At 36.3% G+C, this 18358-nt stretch overlaps 1 protein-coding gene across 1 annotated transcript in view; it reads right to left on the reverse strand.

The window, feature by feature from the left end:
- Positions 1-18358, reverse strand: part of HDAC9 (histone deacetylase 9) — a 684034-nt gene that overhangs the window by 118404 nt on the left and 547272 nt on the right. The window lies entirely within an intron of this gene.

The raw sequence follows: 18358 nt of genomic DNA on the forward strand, positions 1-18358 counted from the left end.
ATAGCTCATCATTGATCCTTTTTGGTTGCCAAAGCTAGCAGCTTAATCAGACCTTCTCCAGTAGAATATAATCAAATTGAACGTGAACTACAACTTTGATCATTTGGTACTCTGCAGATGAATTTAGCAGAAGGTAGCAGAAGCCCCCATGGCATGTTTAAACAATTTATGGTAAATTAGAACACTACAGTTTAGGAGTCACATGATATTTATCTATTCTTTTATAGATATATTTAAGAAAACAAAGAGAAAGTGTGCAAGGGTTTTGAGAAACCGAAAATTCTCCCAAGTCTTTGAGCATTGTTCAGATTTCAGAAATTACTCAGTAAGTGATCATTTGAGAGATCTTATTACTTTTTCCCCACATGGCAGCCAAATTTCAATATATATCTAATATATAAGACTTATATTTTCATATTTATTTATCAGCCTCTGTTATAAATAAGTATGTAGGAAAATATCATAAAGTCATTCTTCAAAAATTCAGTCAGATGAGATTTTGTTCAGCCAGCATTTTTTCCATGATTTAAATTTTAAAAACAGTAAATATTAGTGAAAACAAGCTTTGAGACATTCAAAGAAACTACAGGTCATGATTTTACACTAGAAAAAAAATTAGCATCTGCATTTTCTTTTCTTTTTTCTTTTTTAAGATTTTATTTATTTATTCGACAGAGATAGAGACAGCCAGCGAGAGAGGGAACACAAGCAGGGGGAGTGGGAGAGGAAGAAGCAGGCTCCTAGCGGAGGAGCCTGATGTGGGGCTCGATCCCAGATTGCCGGGATCACGCCCTGAGCCGAAGGCAGACGCTTAACCGCTGTGCCACCCAGGTGCCCCTGCATTTTCTTTTTTTAATTTTTATTATTTTTTTTTCTTTTTCTTTCTTTAAAGTAAGCTCTACACACACTGTGGGTCTTGAACCCACAACCAGAGATCAAGAGCTACATGCTCTACCGACTGAGGTAGCCAGGTGCCCCAGCATCTGCATTTACTGTATTGAATGAACATATGTTGCTAAATCTTTTAGAATATCTTAAGGTATCTTTAAATGCAGAGGTAGTTTCTTTGTTCATGTTTGTGGTCTCAGAAACTGAGAATGAATTTTCCTCATTGGATGAATTAGCTTAAGTTATCACCATCACTGTTTCATAATAGAGATCTTTTTATTAAAAGTTTTAGTAATAGAATTTGCACTTCGAAGATATTGGGTCAGAAGTGGTAACTCTGAACCAATGTTGTTTCTTCTTTAACAAGCAAGCCACAGGTACTGAAGACCTGTTTTCGTCATCATTAACAAAATGACTTTTTTGTACAAAACATCCTTCTACCTAAAAAATAAAATCTTGTGATACATTGTGAAAATTATTTGGTCTGACATTGAGTTTTTATAATGCTTTGTGTTACTCATGAGGAACAAAAAAGATCATGCTCAAGAATGAAAAAGAAAACACTTAAGGGGATCTGGGCAGTTTAAACAGCATGAGTGAAATAAAACACCAAACAGGATGTCTCTGTTCCCTTTGAACTTGAGGCATCCCATGGACCCTAAGCTACTGAATTCTTTGGTTAGTTATGTGGTGCCAGACATTCAGTGTCACTTAATGAAGATAAGTTTTTACCTTCTACTTTTAAAGGTAATGGTGAATGAATCCTGCCTGACCAAACTGAGTGTTTTATCAGTCTTTGTAAAGTTAGAGAAAATGTGCACATTTTTGTGAGGTCTTAAAGTAAACAATTGTCCATTTTCTAGTTTGTGGGTTTTTTTTTTGTTTTTTGGGTTTTTGTTTTGTTTTGTTTTTTTGCATTGACTGCCAATAAATCTTCAAATCATTAGGCAGAAATATTTCCACATTTACACCTCAAGAATAAACATAAATATTTGCTTGTTCCTTTATTTTGGAAACTTAAATAAGACTCTAATGAAAAACAAAATTTAAACTTAAGCATCAACTGGTTTTATCTCATCAAATATTCCTTTTATCATAAATAACACTTAGAATTTCCTACTTAGTAGAAAAAGTATCTTCTTGATTTTTCTTTTTGGCACTAATAAAACCTGTTCCTGCTCTTTTTTGAGATTTCCCTCATTATACAAATAGACCAATGGTTTCTTTATGGTTGTATATAGTCAAGTACCTAATACACAGTCATTCCTCTTTCAGAAATACATTCAAAAGAAAGTGACTAAGCATAATTAGATAATACTTATTGGTACTAGACTTGTATTTGAAGTTCCTATACAGTAAACTTTAGGAAACCGGGTGGAACAAGAACTTCCAGCTTCTGATCAAATGCAAACTCCAACACTGCACTGTCTAGGTTCACAAGAGAATAGGCCAAAGAGATCTATCTGATGTTATCTGAGGGGAATGTGCTGCCCTATTATCTTCAGTTTTAAATTTAAGCATCAACTTATTTCATCTTATCAAAACCTTTTTCTTTCATAAAGAGATAACACTCTAATTCAGAGACAATACACACTGAACTAATTAAAATTTTAAGTAACTCCTTTTGTGAAAAGATCTTTAGAATAGGATTTAGTGATTCTCTCTTATGATCATGACCCGGTCCTTTTAATCAGCAATAAGTAGAACACTTCTATAATATCAATTCCAAGCATTCTCTTATCGTCAACTCATATCTTTTCAGTTTACTCCTATTACTACCTCAACTGCAATAGTTTTGGGATCTGCAATTCTTTGATCCAGTCATTTTTACATTTCTCTTATACTCTTACATTTTTCATTTCTCTCCTTTAACTAGATGAAAATTCATAGCACATCAGATAAATGCTTCCTTGCCTCTTTCACTTTAATTTAATCCTAGTTAAACTCTACTGTTCAATGTGAGCTGGTGAAAATGACACAGTTCTGTTCAACTGTCTCACTTTGAAGTGAAGTCCGTGAAACTTATGTGGGCCCTTATGGTTGCTCCATGCCATCTTCTCCTACTAGATTCCCTTTTCTGCTCTCTTAGCTAATTATGTGTATCTTCTCTTTGGTCTTCAAATCTCCCAAATTTCCTCCACATTTTCATTCTCAATGATATCATTAGTTCCTATTTCACTTAAGAAATCAATCAGAAGCACACTTCATAAATTTCTTACCAATACATTCATGCACCTGCCAGCATCTGGACCCATGTACTCTGCTTTTCCTCCAGTTACTATGGATAAATTTCCATGTGTCTAAGGTCAAATCTTCCATTAGTGCACTAGATCTCATTCCCTTCACAAATTCAAGGATTTTTCTCCAGAAATTCTTTCCTGTCTCTACAACTATGTCAAGATTTTTGCTTTGTATGAAATCATTCCCAGCATCACATAAATATGCTGTTATTTTACTAATACTGTTTTTTAGAATACTCATTTACTCTCCTCTCCCCATTTGTTGTTCCCATTTATCTAATCCCTTTAGGGCAAAATTCCTCAAAAGATCAATGGTCTATCTGAGCAGTCAATTCCTATGCTCTAATTCTCTCCTCTAATCAGGCTTTTAATTCATGGAATCCTTTATGGATAAGGTCAGCAGTGGCCTCTGAATTACCAAATTTAATGGCCAGTTCTTATTTTACTTGCCCCACTGACAACATTTGATACAGGTGATTACACTCTCCTCTTTGAAACACTTGCTTCAGTTGGGTTTCAGGATACCATGCTTTGCTAGTGAAAAATAAGCCGCTCCTCATGTGGCTCCTCCTCAGGACTCTGATGTCATAATGCTGGAGTGGCCCAAGTCTCAGTCTTTAGATCGTCTTCTCTTCCTATACTTGCCCCAAGGGAATCCCCTCTGGTCTCATGGTTTTAAATACCATCTACATGCTGATAACAATTACATTTATATCTTTACCTCTGACTTCTATCCTGAACTCAAAGCACATATATCCAATTGCCTTCTGGATAGCTGCACTCAAATGTCTAAGAAATATTTCAAATCTAATGTGTATAGCACTGAATACCTGATCCTCCTTCCCCGTTTCAGTTAACATCCTTCTACAACCTTCCCCATTTCAGTTAACATCAACTCCTTATCTAGTGCATAGACCGAAGACCTTAGAGTTATCCTTTATTCTCCACCCCCCACCCAGATCCAATCTGTCAGCAAATTCAGTTCACTTACCTTTAAAATAAATCAAGATATAACCACTCCTCACCTCTTCTATTTTCCTTCTCCCTTGATCACCTGACTTCAGTCCTACTGGCATCCCCTTATTCCCCGAGCACTCCAAGGAACCCCTGCCTCAGGACCTCTGCCCTATCTGTTCTCATGACTAAAATGCTCCTCTCTATGACAGTCTCACAGCTTGCTCCCTCATCACCGTCGGGTCTTCATGCAAATGTCATTTATGAGTAAGGCCATCCCTAATCATCCTTTTTAAGACTGCAAATTGCACTTCTCCCAGCATAACCTGAACATTGCCCTACTTTAATTTTATTCATAGCATAGCAAATCTTAATGTACTACAAGTTTACTTGGTTTGTTTCATCTTTAACCACTAGAAAATGCTCTTCAAAAGAACTTCCTGTTATGATGCAGACATTCTGTATCAGTGCTGTCCAAGGTGGCAGCTGCCAGCTATGCATGGCTACTGAGCACTTGAAACACATAGTTCAATGAATTTAAATATTACATTTAAACTTATGTAATTACCACATGTGGTCAGTGGGTGCTTTTAGACAGCACGGCTTGGATATATAAACCGCATTAGAACAGGGGGTTGTAACTTGTTTAGACTGACGTGGTCATATAGCCCCAGGACCATGGTATATGGTTGATGAAGGGAGCAAAAGGTACATGTTCGCTCCCATTCACCATGCAACCCTTTGTACAAAGCAAAAATCAGACAACTGCAGGTGGTCACCCTGAGTGAGTGACTTGGTTTTGCGGATAATTACCAGATGCAGCTTTCTCTCCTTTCTGATAGCACTACTGCTATCAGTGTGAAAAGGGCAAAAACATGGTAGGAGAGCCCTAGATATGGAGGTGTATGCCTGTCTCCATCTACTGTCACTGCTTTAATGCTAAAGTTACTTAGAATTCCTTTTTTTCCTTCAATCATTTTGACTACTTCAAGCCTTATGTAGGCTCTCAACACAGCTTCAGAAGAAAAGCCAAATAGCCTGGGAGAAAAAAAATTAAAAGATGGGACATAAACTTAAGCTCCTTAAAGTCAATAGTAATTTTCCTTAAAATAAATCTCATCTCTCTACTAAGAAAGAAGTTTCATCAGTCTTAGGAGGATTTAATAACACTGTATGTCTGGGAAAAATCAAATATATCTTCCTGGGCCCTCTAAATTTGTTCCTGTGAAATCAATCTCCTTTTCCCACTTTGCTTATCTTTTCATAAAGCATGATGAGAGAGTAGGTACACAGGGGCAGGGTATATCTCTTTCTGTCTTCACAGGACAGGGCCAAAGTCTTCATAGTGGAGACTTTTAAGCTCTCAATATACAAAACGACCTTCCAGGAGAGAAGGGAAAAGAATGGAAATAGCAGAAAAGAAATGCAGCCAAAGGAGTGAACTTCTTAAACTTGGATCTCTATGATGATGCAAGTCCTAAACATGTCCTGGTCCTTGCCCCTCTTTGTTTTCAAGGTCAATTTCTGATACAAATATGGAAAGAAAAATATGTTTTTATCAGCTCTGTAAATAGACCACCTGTGAATTCCAGCTGTAGCTCTTCCATAAATCAGGCCATTTCTTACTTTTTTATGCTCTAGTTTCTTCATCTGTAAAATGGGAATCATAGCAATATTGCTTATCTTACAGTACTATTATAAAGATTAAAAATGTAAATGTAATGTGTTTACCATAGATTATAAGCACTTATTAAATGCTTACAGCTCTTGCTATTCTAGATAGCAAAAATTTAAACCATTCTATTAGTTGTTTCAAATGTTTCATCTTACAGGTGAGGGCTAGGGACATCAACTTTTTAAACTGATATTTAGTGTCTGAATTAGGATTAGAACAAAAGTCTCCTACTTCTTAGTTAATGTACTTTCCAATACACCACTTTAATTCTTACCATGTCCCCTTATTCCTTTTCTATTCTTTTCTTGTTATATGATAGTAGGAGTAATCACACCTAGGAAAATTGGAGGCATAAAGTGTGGCTTAGATTGGAAGTAGGAAGCCACTTAACATTCCGCTCTTCACGTTTTTTCTTCTCCAATGTGGCAGTCATCAAACAAATTAGGTGGAAGCGTTCTCCTTGCCACCAGAAGGAACAGATCCATTCATACAGAGATCTGCCAGGCAGTTATAATACCAATGTCTCTGTGCTACGTGGAAGGTGACTCTAGGGTTGCCCCTGGATAAATAAATGTGGCCAGTGTAAGGGATTTTAGCTTCCAGATGATAAAACTTCAAAACCTTTGGTTGATCTATTTTATTGGAATCAAGAATCGACTGCAATTACCTTTCCTCTTGCCAAATACCCAAGCACCACCTCTGGAGGCAGTCACGCAAACAGCCACAGCAGCAAGCACACTGGAAAGAATAAGAAGCCGGACTATCCAAAAACCTTAGGCTATTACTTTGGCCTGGCAGTTACTAGTTATTAAGTCTGGTACTCAATGATTTACTCTTAAAATGCCTTCAGTGGTGTCTTTTCCTAATTGCTGATCTCATTTTGCACCCTAGTGCCAAATAGCCCCCCTGAGACTACTGAGTAAAACAACAGGAAAAGTTCCAATAACCATCACAATCCTTAATAAAATGCAGCTCTTAAAGTAGACGACCTTCCTGGAACCATCCCAACTAGCCCGACACTCCTCTGTTTTCTTTGGGCACCTCATGTGCCTGTCAGTTACTGAAATTAGCTGCATTTAATAAATGATTCCCTCTTCTAGCTACTTGGACGATAAAGTGATTTCAGGGACTCTTACACAGGGACTCTTATTTAGATGATTATCCTAAAACAGGAAGGAAATATTGTGCATAAGGACAGTGCTATGGGGACAAATCTTTGACTAGAAATAACATCTGAAAAAACTGTTTATAGTAGATCCAGAAAACTGTAAATAAATGAACATAGCTGGCAACTCTTTTCAATTTGAGATAAGCAATTCTAAATGAGATGACTGGATTTTATATAGTGCACAAGTATGTGCTATGAAACCTGGCTCAGATAAACAAGACAAAATATCCTACACTGTTAGAATTAAGTAAGAGTTGGCCAAAGAAATTAAATCTTCAGTACACTACCTTGGGCTAATTGGTCCCTGTGGCCTTACTTTTGTCTTTTCATCACTAGCTCCACCTATCCTTTTTTGGATTGTATTGTGGTTTCAGGAAGAGAACAGTAAGCATAGGGGTGATCTGCCATAGATGGTCAATGATTTGGTAAAATAATTTCTTTTTTTGACAAGGCAAGAAACAACAATTGTTGGAGAGGATGTGGAGAAAGGGAATCCCTCCTACATTGTTGGTGGGAATGCAAGTTGGTACAGCCAGTCTGGAAAACAGTGTGGAGGTCCCTTAAAAAGTTAAAAATTGAGCTACCCTATGACCCAGCCATTGCACTACTGGGTATTCACCCCAAAGATACAGACGTAGTGAAGAGAAGGGCCATATGCACCCCAATGTTCATAGCAGCATTGTCCACAATAGCTAAATCGTGGAAGGAGCCGAGCTGCCCTTCAACAGATGACTGGATTAAGAAGATGTGGTCCATATATACAATGGAATATTACTCAGCTATCAGAAAGAACGATTTCTCAACATTTGCTACAACATGGACGGCACTGGAGGAGATAATGCTAAGTGAAATAAGTCAAGCAGAGAAAGACAACTATCATATGATTTCTCTCATCCATGGAACATAAGAACTAGGAAGATCGGTAGGAGAAGAAAGGGATAAAGAAAGGAGGGATAATCAGAAGGGGGAATGAAGCATGAGAGACTATGGACTCTGAGAAACAAACTGAGGGCTTCAGAGGGGAGGGGGGTGGGGGAATGGGATAGGCTGGTGATGGGTATTAAGGAGGGCATGTATTGCATGGTGCACTGGGTGTTATACGCAGCTAATGAATCATGGAACTTTACATCAAAAACCAGGGATGTACTGTATGGTGACTAACATAATATAATAAAAAAATATTATAAAAAAATAAAAAGTTAAAAATAAAAAAAAACTTATTTAATTGAGAGAGAGAGAGCGAACGAGCATGAGCGGGGGGCGGGGAGGAGCAGAGGATGGAGACTCCCTGCTCAACAGGGAGCCTGATGCTGGCTGGATCCCAGGACTCCGGGATCATGACCTGAGCCAGAGAAGGCAGACACTTAACTGACTGAGCCACCCAGGTGCCTAAAATAATTTCTGAAATAGGAAGTTTCTCCAGTTTACATGTAAATTCTACCAAATGAGAGAAAAAAGGGAAACAGTCTGCATCAGGCTCTGTGCTCATCATGGAGTCTGATTGATTCTCTCCCTCTCCCTCTCTTCCCCTCCCCTGCTCAAGCACATGTTCGCTCTCTAAATTTTTTTTTTTTTATATTTCAAAGTAACTAAATATTTTAGTATTTATTTTCATAAGTTTGCAAAAGTATTTTGATATGTGAATTCTGAATCTAGCTCATGTGTGTGAAAACTATAGTATCCCCAAATTTAATGGGTACAATATCATTGATATCTTGTTACAGTTAGGAGTGTCACATATTGAAAAGCATTTTTTTTCATTTATTTCCATTACCTCATTTGATTCTCATAATAGCCCTACATTTAGCCAAAAGAATATAATTTGTATTATTTCTGTTTGAGAGACAAGAATATTAAGACACAGAAAAGTGAGTTGGTAGCCAATTAGACACAAACTGTAGATCAACTAACTCCAAACCCTGTGTTTTTTCTTTCTATAACTAGCCTAGTTCTCAAAATCTGGTTCCTAGACCAGAAGTATCAGCATCACCTGGGAACTTAGAAATGCGAACTGCAGGCCCCTAAAGAATCAAATATTCTGGGAGTGGGCCCAGCAAGCTTAACAAGGCCACCAGGTGATGCTGAGGTCTGCTAGTTTGGAAACCACTGTACTACACCATCATGGCTCTCTAGTTCATTTAAGGAGTGTGAGAAAAACTTCCTGTAGGTGAAAAGCACACTTTAATTCCTTATAATTTCTTTAATAACTTCATTACACACACACATGCTAGTATACAATTCTCAGTCACATAGCTGTGGCCCATACGCTTACAGTACTGGTAAAGACCTATGACATTACTTAACAAATTATGACTAACAGGTTCTATTTTGTATTGATTTGTAAAATGAATTGGAAACCAATCGTTTTAGTTAGAGTGATCATCAAAATAAACGGGCAGATGGAGAGGTGACTGGGTGGTTCAGTCAGTTAAGCATCTACCTTCGCCTCAGGTTATGATCCCAGATTCCTGGGATCAAGCCCTGCGTCAGGCTCCCTGCTCAACAGGGAGCTTCTCTCTCTCTCTCTCTCTCTAATAAATAAACAAAATCTTGTTTTAAAAAGGGTCAGATGACTCTCTCACACCACACACAAAAATAAACTCCAAATGGATGAAAGACCTCGATGTGAGACAGGAATCCATCAAAATTCTAGAGGAGAACATAGGCAGCAACCTCTACGACATCGGCCAAAGCAACCTTTTTCATGACACATCACCAAAGGCAAGAGAAACAAAAGATAAAATGAACTGATGGGACTTCATCAAGATAAAAAGCTTCTGCACGGCCAAGGAAACAGTCAAAAAAACTAAGAGGCAGCCCACGGAATGGGAGAAGATATTTGCAAATGACACTACAGATAAAGGACTGGTATCCAAGATCTACAAAGAACTTCTCAAACTCAATACACAAGAAACAAATAAACAAATGAAAAAATGGGCAGAAGATATGAACAGACACTTTTCCAATGAAGACATACAAATGGCTAACAGACACATGAAAAAACGTTCAAAATCATTAGCCATCAGGGAAATTCAAATCAAAACCACACCGCCAGTTAGGATGGCAAAAATAGACAAGGCAAAAGACAACAATTGTTGGAGAGGATGTGGAGAAAGGGGATCCCTCCTACATTGTTGGTGGGAATGCAAGTTGGTACAGCCACTCTGGAAAACAGTGTGGAGGTCCCTTAAAAAGTTAAAAATTGAGCTACCCTGTGACCCAGCCATTGCACTACTGGGTATTTACCCCACAGATACAGACGTAGTGAAGAGTAGGGCCATAATCACCCAATGTTCATAGCAGCATTGTCCACAATAGCTAAATCGTGGAAGGAACCGAGATGCCCTTCAACAGATGACTGGATTAAGAAGATGTGGTCCATATATACAATGGAATATTACTCAGCTATCAGAAAGAACGAATTCTCAACATTTGCAGCAACATGGATGGCACTGGAGGAGATAATGCTAAGTGAGATAAGTCAAGTAGAGAAAGACAACTATCATATGATTTCTCTCATCTATGGAACATAAGAACTAGGAAGATCGGTAGAAGAAAGGGATAAAGAAAGGGGGGGTAATCAGAAGGGGAAATGAAACATGAGAGACTATGGACTATGAGAAACAAACTAAGGGCCTCAGAGGGGAGGGGGGTGGGGGAATGGGATAGACCGGTGATGGGTAGTAAGGAGGGCACGTATTGCATGGTGCACTGGGTGTTATACGCAACTAATGAATCATCGAGCCTTACATCAGAAACCGGGGATGTACTGTATGGTGACTAACATAATATAAAAAAAAATCATTAAAAAAAAAATGCATGAACAGAAAAAATAAAAATAAAAAAAAATAAAAAGGGTCAGATGGAGATTTCAGACCAAGGAAAGGCAATTTTTTGTCTAAGCTAAAAGCAAATTCACATGAAGGGAATCTACTAGCGTAGACTTGGCTTGAGATTCTCTTCCTTTCCCTCACCCTCTACCCCTCCCCCCCTCAAATAAATAAATAAATAAAATCTTAAACAAAAATAAAATTTCTCCCTGATAATGTTTTTTATTTGTTTGTTTTGTATTGTTATTTTAATTTTTTATTTTCTTGCAATTCTATTCAATCACTGGAAGCCTAGAGAGGGAATATAAAATGGATATCTAAGCTATCATTTTAGTACGGCCTTTGGGATTTTTAAAACACCATCTCAAAAAGCAAAATCATATATTTTGTTGAATCTAAGATGTCCTCAAATGTAGCATAAAATAATTGTGACCGTTTTTTTATATACCACTGTGAAAATTAAAAAAAAAAAAATACTGACAATCCAACAATGAAATGCCATCAAATGTAAGAGGCATCCCAATTCAGACATGTTAAAATATGAAAAAGTGCATCTTAGTATCAATGAAATACAGTCCATGCTTTACAGCTGCAACTGGCATCCTCTTTCAGGGCAAACTCTGCTACTTATTTTCTTTTCAAAAGCAATGCTGATCTGACCCCAGTTATGGTACAGTTACAGTAATTTTGCTCTTCAAAGTAAAGTAGTAGTTATCCTAGCCTAAGGATTGTTTCATGACATCAGTAACTAAACACTACAGATGGAAAATATTCTACAATTTGGTATCTGAGTTGTCATGTGGTGTAAGGAAACAGGCAACTGAATGAGAAAATGAAGGCAGGATACTAGTAAAACATGAAGCACTCATTGAATAAATCTTGTGGCTGTCATTTGAAAATAAAATCATTCCCAAAACTGATTTGTTATTTTTTTAATATGCTGACATTTTTCCTCTTAATTAGCTATGTTGCCTCTTTATGCTGACTGTTATAATGAACTGTGTTGCATTAGACAGTTATGAATATAAATCTTCTGTAAATTCACTTCTCCCTCTTTGCAGGGGGCCAGGTGCTTGCTTATGAGTACAACAAAGAGACTGGTATGTGGGAATTTTGAGCCAAAGATTAAGTCCCTGACTAATTCTTATGTAGAATGTTCCATGAAAAATAGCAAATATTATCTACAAATTGGTAAGCTCCCACATATTTGGAAAGCTCTGCTTACTTTTTTGACTTGGAAAATTATATACAAATAAGAAATTTTTTCTTGGGAAAATTTCCTTTTATTTTCTGTATTTCCATACTTCAGAATAAGCTTCTATAGCAATTAAAAACCCTACTCATTTATTTGGGATATTTTTAATAACTTGTTGCATCAAGTAGAAAGTACATTAAGCTAGAAGTTAAAAGACATGAGATCAAGTTGTGGTTTTGTTATTCTTCAGTTCCGTGTCTTTGAGCAAGTCACTTAATTTTTATGTCACTTTTTAAAAAATTTAGAACTACAAATGACTGCTAAATCATTTAGTGATTTCAGGGTAACAGGAAGATCAAAGAATACAAAAATACAAAAGAGGATGCTTTATATATTTATCCCACTTAATCACAAAAATGAAATGAGATAGTGCAGAGAAGTAGTGAGTATAGTGCCTACCACAGAGTAAAAACTCAAAGATTGCTAGCAGGTATTACTCTATCATACTAACAACAACACTGCCAAGATGAAATTAATGTCCCTTTCCAGGCAAGAAAACAATCTTCAAGAGATTGAGTGACGTTCCTGTGGTCATTCTAAGGGCCCAACCCAGGATTATGATTCATCTACTGGACGACCAGATTGTGTTTTCAACTTTAGGGCCATAGTGCCTCCACAGTCACTGATGGGATAGCCAACTGGGTTAGCTTTGAGTAGAAAATCGTCTTTTCAATTTAAGTTTAATTTCCAAAGTACTGTTGGAAAACACCTGAAAATAATATTTTATTTATCTATTGCATGACCTCTAGTCCATTTTTTCCCTTAAGTTCAGATTAGACTTGAAGAGTATTAGTACACAACTTCCTCTCTGCCAATTTTAACTGGAAAGGAAGCGGTATGATATACAAAGTATAAAAAGGAGAAGAAGCAAGATTAGTTGTTTGGGTATATGTTTATGAAAGACCAGGGATGTGGATAATGGTTTGAGGGATAGTTAAGGAAGGTAGAAAGAATTCTTTCCTTCCTTAGCTATCTCCCTCCATGTTTGTAAGTGCTACATACTGCCATACAGTTTTTTGTTTAAGTAATCTCTGTGCCTAAGGTAGGGCTCAAACTCATGACCCTGAGATCAAGAGTCACATGCTCTACTGACTGAGCCAGCCAGGCAAGTGCTACATACTGAAAAAGAAACAGAAGTCCAATCTGACTAAAAAAAAGTCAGTGTCAGATAAAAGATATGTGAAAGGATATTCACTTCAACATTGTTTATAATACTGAAAAATCTAGAAACATCTTGAAGATCCATTAATGGGAAAATAGATAAAATACATGGTGGTATGTTTCCATAGTGGCCTAATACACAGAAATTAAAGGATATACAAATATTCATGAGTGTATGTCAAAACAATTTTAAAAGCAAAAAAAGCAAGTTCCATAAACTATATGAACAGAATAATAATGCTTACCTTTGCAATATATGGTAAATCTAAAACCATATTCACCAAAATATTATTGTATGGTGTGTGTGTGTGTGTGTGTGTGTGTATGTACCGGAAAGAACATAAATCATAAATTATAACAGTAGTTAGGGAAGAAGGGGAACCGGACTTAGGGGCAGTGATTAAAGTGGAGCTCACATTCACCTGCAAGTTCTATTTCTTTTACAAACAAAAAACTTGGAACAAATATGATAACAATATTTGGCTGTTGCCAATTCTAAACAGAAAAACCAATGACTTTGTTATATAATTCTTTTTATTATTCTTCATCTTTTAAATCACCCAAATTTTTTTAAAAATTTGAAAATGGGTATATAATTTTAAAAAAAATTTCTGAATTCCCAGATTGCATTAGCTATTCTCTCTAAAAGGAAGACATATTAATATACAAATTATTGATGTGAAGCTTAGTAATTGTTTACAATGTCTGTTTGATTTTCAGGTATAAGACATGGAGATCTTGCAATGTGAGACATACATGAAGTTTGTCTTACAGATAAGAAATCTTTGGAAAACCAGAACACTCAATATTTTTTCAGGGTTGCTTCAGAGATGAGCTATATATAACAGAATAACTATGCCAGGCATAATGTGAGAAGCAAATTAGCAAAAAGAAACAAACTATACTTTGCCTCAAAGTAAAGATTGTGTGTGTGTGTGCATGCACATGTGTGTGCATATTTGAAGCAGAGCCTATGGATCCCTTCTCAAAATGTTTTTATTTATTTTTTTTAAGATTTTATTTATTTATTTATTTGACAGAGAGAAAGCCAGTGAGAGAGGGAACACAGGCAGGGGGAGTGGGAGAGGAAGACACAGGCTCCCAGCAGAGGAGCCTGATGTGGGGCTTGATCCCAGGACTCTGGGATCACGCCCTGAGCCAAAGGCAGACGCTTAATGACTGAGCCACCCAGGCGCCCCTCAGAATGTTTTTAAATACATAAAATAAATACACAGTAACAAAGGAAACTACTATATTGAAAATAACTATCAAAATATGGGGGAAAGTCATGGTATAATACATGTAATTCTATATTAATGCATCAAATAACTAATTGAGCAGCAGGTCTGATACATACTATCACTTCAAAGTAATGATGAGAGTAATCACTGGAACTATCTATACAACAATAAAGTGATATGAAAATAGCTATCATTTCTATTGGTGATAAAGTCATCTACTTTACTTATATTGTTATGGTTTGTTGCCTATATTTATAATAAAAGAAATACCTTCTTAAATTCATACAGCTAATAAGGGGCAAGTAATTGTTTTACTAAAAAATAGCAATGTAATTTTTTTCATCCAATCTCATGAGCCCCATACATTCTATCCACGGACTCCTGGGATGTCTGTGGACCCAAATTTAAGAACTTCAGAGACAGAAATATGCCTACCATCCATTCATCTACCTCCACTACCAAACAGTTCCTTAAATCTGCTGCAGGTTATAAAACCAGACAATCATAGTTATGTATGCAAAAAATTAAGCACAATCTTAGTAAGAATACGAAGTTGGGTCTATATATTTATAAATGGGCTTTCTGCAACTATTTTTGCATTTCAGAAGTGCTGTTTATTTTCTGACTTTCAACTGTATTTCAGATAGTTCAATTGCTAAAAATGCATCACTGGATAACTTATTCTGGATCAGCGTATTAATAATGTCACAATGCAAGCACACCTCAATATACCAAAACAAACTGCACAGCTTTTAGGCAGGTAGAACCTGAGTGTTCCTCATCACAAAATAATAATGTGTTATTTTCTTTTAAAAGCATTGCCATTTATTCTAATTACCCCCAGATTTACTACAATAAAGGAATGTATATGGATATGGAAATAAGATGTTGGGACTTCTCTTACTAACCTGACTTTTAAGTGAAGGGACCATCCACTACTATTTACCTAGAATTTTGCACAGCTTCCTAGGACTTCTGTTTATCCTCCTTCCATTTTGTTCAAATAAGAATCTCAAACATTTTCCAAAAAGTTACAGTATTTGTGTTGTATATTTTGTGTTCAAAACATCACCTTTTTTTTTAAACATTTGTCTTTAATAAAATACACGTAACATAAAACTTGCCATCTTGACTATTTTTAAGTATACAGTTCAGTGGTGTTAACTCTATGCACATTCTTTTTTTTTTTTTTTAAAGATTTTATTTATTTATTTGACAGAGAGAGACAGCCAGCGAGAGAGGGAACACAAGCAGGCGGAGTGGGAGAGGAAGAAGCAGGCTCCCAGCGGAGGAGCCTGATGTGGGGCTCAATCCCAGAGCAATGAGATCAGTGAGCCTTGAGCCCAAGGCAGACGCTTAAGGACTGGGCCACCCAGGCGCCCCTCTATGCACATTCTTATGCAGCCCATCTCCAGAAGTTTCTCACCTTGCAGAACTGAAACTCTTTACCCAATAAACAACTTCTCATTTTCCCCTTCCCCCAGCCACTGACAACCACAATTTGGCTTCCTGTTCAAAACATCTTCTAAGACCTTTGTTGAATGTTTGGAATTGTTGAAATGATACCAACAATAAAATCCAAAACTTTTAACTCACAATGCCTAATCACTTATTCCTTATGTTGCAGGTATAATTTTTATCTCTCTACTCTCCCACAATTTTTTTTCTGATTAGGAAACTAATTTGATTACAAAATTAGTGAGGGACAAAGTTGAGACTTTGTCTCAAAATGAGCTGTTCTGTACTCTCCTCTAATTTTTCATCTTTATTTCAAGTTTATTATTTAAAGGACTTACTCTCCCACTCTCCTGCTTTTCTGAACAGAAATGAAATGAGTTATCTTACCATCTAGATTCTAGTAGGTATTAACAGTGGGAACGCAGTGTTTTTGTCCAAGGAAACCATGACTTCTCCCCCTTTAATATTTATATTCTTTTCAATACTATTTCTATTAAAGGGAAAAATGTTGCACAAGTGACTATTGTTAGAAACACAGGTTTGTGTTAGTTAAAATATTATAGGAGATATGAATATGCTGTCTAAGCCTTGCAAAGAAGTGGTGGTGATGGGGCTATAGTAATTACAAAAAAATTAATAATCATGAAATCCAATTCAAGTAGCATCAAATATACTGGAAGAAAGCATCTGACTTGCTTAAAAGACAATGTGTTCATTTAGCTCTATTCATTTAAAAAAAAAAGAAGTTATTTAGAAAATGTGTCAGGCAGTGGTCCAGCTTCTGAGGACACAGCACAGAAATGTATAAGAGAGGTTAATCTGATGGTAGCTGGATGGGAGGATACTTTGGGTAATCAATTGTGCATAATATTCCCCCAGTTTCCATCCTAATCTAAAAGAACTGAAACAGTTCAAGCTTAAGGTCGATCCTTCATGAAATGGCATTTGGCAAATGTCTTCCAGACACTCCTTTTCTTCATGCCTGTTTGCTATGGCCTGAAATTCTATCATAAGAAGATAAAGCATTGATTCCACAATTAGAGATAAATAAAAGATGCAACTGCCAAACAGAACTATCACATTAGCTGAAATACACTTTAAAAAAGTATATAATTAGGTAATAAATAAAACATACAAGTGAATGTGATCAAGCTTTTGCTAGGGGAGAAAATTAGAGACAGAGGATAGCCACAGACATATTAAGGGCTAGGATCATCAGTGAGAGAAAAAGAAAAAAAAGTCAACTTCACCAAAATGTAATTAATTCCAGGTCTGCCTGCCTTCAACTCTGTGGACAAATAAAATGTGCAGACAGAGGCATTTTGAGCCATATACTGTGTATACGCAGGGGGACGAGCATATACATCCATCACAAGCTGATGAAGTAGACCAACATAACCTCATATACTTAACAAGTTTATTTGTTGGCACTTATCTGTTGACAGGTTTAACACTCAACTTCTTAGAGACTTATTTTTGGAGGACTGACTAATCAAGCAATTTTTGTACTTCCTCAGGAAAAACTCGAAGCGAATTCATTTATACAGGTATCTGCCTCACAACAGTGCTCTCTCCCTGTCAGGCAGACATTCACAGTGGGATAAAAGGAATAAGAGGATCACTAAAAAGGATAAAACATTTTATCAAAAAGAAGATGGTAATTCAAGACTAAGATATGTTACTTGATTTTTTCCCACCAATTAATGGTTGTTCTTTACTTGTCAAAATAACATTTATTTATTTGCTGAGGGAAACAGTTACTGTCTCAAACACTACAAAAATACTCTCTGTTTGAAAAAAAACTGTATTTTTAAAAATCAGACATGGCTATCATCCCACAATGACTTCTGAATTATTCCAAAGAAAGGAAAATTTTTATTCACACGATAAAAGAAATGTACAGCTTACTGTGTGAAGCTAATGAATGGAGAGAACATATAGATGTGTTGAATATGAAGAAAACATATATTTTCTGCAAATTAATGTGAACTGAAGAAACTTTTTTTAAATGTTGACAACACTGTAAACCCAGGGGATGCCACAATATGATGAAATCAATTTTGTTTAATTTTATTGTTGGAACATGGCACTTAATTGTCATGCCAACCTTCTTAAACTGTGACCTGAAGATATTTAGATCTGAATGAGAGTATTTTAAAAAGATACACTGATAACTTCATGGTTAAGTTTGATGAGTGCTTAGGGTAGGACCCAAAGATACCTACTCCTTTCAGTGTGGGCCTTAATCCTGGTGGTTAATTGAAAAAACAGGATAGATTTTAAATAACTAATTCAGAAAATTTATTTAAAACTTCAGCACAAATATGAATATTTTTGTTGTAGAGAATATTTAATATGTAAAGAAATGAGAGAAGAGAGGAAGAAAAATAGTACTAGCCAAGAATCAACTTTAATTTAAATCACCTCTATGTTTACATTGACATTTTTGTCATAGCATCAAACAGTTCTTTAAAAAAACCATATAACT

This window comes from Ursus maritimus, unplaced genomic scaffold (assembly GCF_017311325.1).
Source record: "Ursus maritimus isolate PB19 unplaced genomic scaffold, ASM1731132v1 scaffold_3, whole genome shotgun sequence".
In the NCBI taxonomy this organism is placed as follows: Eukaryota; Metazoa; Chordata; class Mammalia; order Carnivora; family Ursidae; genus Ursus; species Ursus maritimus.